Source organism: Fukomys damarensis, unplaced genomic scaffold, assembly GCF_012274545.1.
Source record: "Fukomys damarensis isolate Sample0158 unplaced genomic scaffold, DMR_v1.0_HiC HiC_scaffold_39, whole genome shotgun sequence".
NCBI lineage: Eukaryota > Metazoa > Chordata > Mammalia > Rodentia > Bathyergidae > Fukomys > Fukomys damarensis.
The window spans coordinates 92,041,843-92,043,937 of NW_022900951.1; the positions used below are offsets into that span (position 1 = coordinate 92,041,843).

At 34.3% G+C, this 2,095-nt stretch overlaps 1 protein-coding gene across 1 annotated transcript in view; it reads right to left on the reverse strand.

Moving 5' to 3' along the window:
- Window positions 1–2,095, reverse strand: part of Lrch2 (leucine rich repeats and calponin homology domain containing 2) — a 127,993-nt gene that overhangs the window by 52,367 nt on the left and 73,531 nt on the right. The gene's annotated exons all lie outside the window — the stretch shown is intronic.

Here is a 2,095-nt window from a genome sequence, read left to right on the forward strand (position 1 = left end):
ATATGCTTTTTTGGGGGGGAGGTACTGGGGATCGAACTCAGGTCCTTGCGCCTGTGAAGCAGGCAACAGATCCACTGAGCCAAATTCCTGGCCCAAAAGTTCCCTTTATTTAAAAAAAATTTTTTTTACTATTCATTGGGTTTGTAAGAACAAAACAAATATGTAGTTCTTTAAAATAATCTCATAAAACCAGTATGAGGTCTGGAATAAACACTGAAAGAAGGCTAATAACAAAGAAAATATAAGGAAAATGAATTTGTTGAAAGGTATAATAGTCCTCCAGTTAGAACAAAACAATAAAAGAAAATATTGAAGAATTCAATGAGGATAATACTCTGGTGAAATTTTTTCATTGAAGGAAGAGGAAAGGGGGAAAACTATGGGAGAAGGCATTTTGAGCTGGACTAGGTGGCGCAAACCAGTAATTTCAGCACTTGAGAAGCTCAGACAGGAGGATCTCAAGTTTAGGCCCAGCCTGAACAATTAAGTGACTTAGCAAGACTCTGTCTCAAAATAAAATAAAAAAAAGAGGAGGCTGGGGGTGTAGCTCATTGCAAAAGCCCTGACTGCAATCCTCAGTACTGGGGAAAAAAAGTATGCATGCTGTACAGGAAAACACAGGAAATGAGAGAAAATAAAGTCAGTTTCTCAAAGATTAATTACAATCACTGAGTGATATCAAATAAATATTTCTCCAAATTTTAAATAAAAAACGTTTTGTTTTATGGAAATAAAAAACCTCACTTGCATGTAAAAATAACAAGGATAAGAATAGGACAACCACATTAAAAACAATTATAATTTCAAGTAAAATACGAATGTTTTTTAGATAATCTACTGGATAATAATTTTGACTTGACTAATGAAATTTTTCACTTAAAATGAAAACTAAAATGTTTGAACGGACAGAATATAAATACATTAATTACTAATTAATATGTGCTAAATAGTGTCCTAATACCTGCCCAAACTAGATAAACATTTATCTTTTATTATCAAATTAAATGCTAGTCAATTACTTCTTTTGTAAATTTTAATAAGAAAAGCTTGTTTTGTTTGGGGCTTTTTGAGATAAGGCCTCCAGTCCAGGCTGGCCTTGAAGGTACTACGTTCAAACTAGCTTCAAACTTGCACTTGTTCTGCCTCAGCTTCAGTACTGGGATTAATGGCATATAGTTACCACACCCAGAATTACAAAGCTAATAAAAGGGAGTGCCGGGGTATGGAGAAAAATGAGAACCACGACCTGTCATGTATAGGTACAAGATCCCAATGATGAATGTAACTGTACTGTATACCTAAAGAGTACCAATAAACTCAGTAAGATAAAAGAAAAAGAATCCCCCATTCTATTTTCAATTTCTAAGTCTCAATCCCCACTTTCAATTCTCTTAGTTGGTTTTCTGCTATTTATTCCATATTTATACTTAAGATGTTTCTATTGCTTTTTAACTTTTCAAATATAAAGTTTATTACTGAAAAGTTTCACTGAAGAAGACAGGGGCTTGAATATTTTACTTTACCACTACCACCACTATCACCAAAACCTTCCCTACCATTCTCCTTCATCAACTCTTATTGACTCACATAATCATACTTTCCCTCTATTCAAAAGCATAGAATTGCAGTTAAAAATCTCCATCTCGGGGAAATAAAATACTTCCACGACAAAGAGCACCTGAGAAATTTCATGAACACCAAACCAGCAAATACTTCCACCAAAGAGCACCTGAGAAATTTCATGAACACCAAACCAGCACTGCAAGGAATTCTAAACAATATCCTAGAAAAGGACAACGAAATTCACAATAACATGAGGCCCAACAGACCAAATCAAATAGGCAAGGCACAAAAAAAAAAGGAGATGGGAGAAAAAGTAAAAAGAGTCAACAAATGGACAACAACATGACAAGAATAAGTCAAAATATATCAATTGTAACCATCAATGTTAATGGCCTCAATTCACCAATCAAGAGAAACAGATTGGCAGAATGGATTAAGAAGCAAAATCCAACAATATGTTGTATACAAGAAACACACCTAGTGCAAAAGGAAGTCCATAGACTGAAAGTGAAAGGATGGAAAACAATTCTCC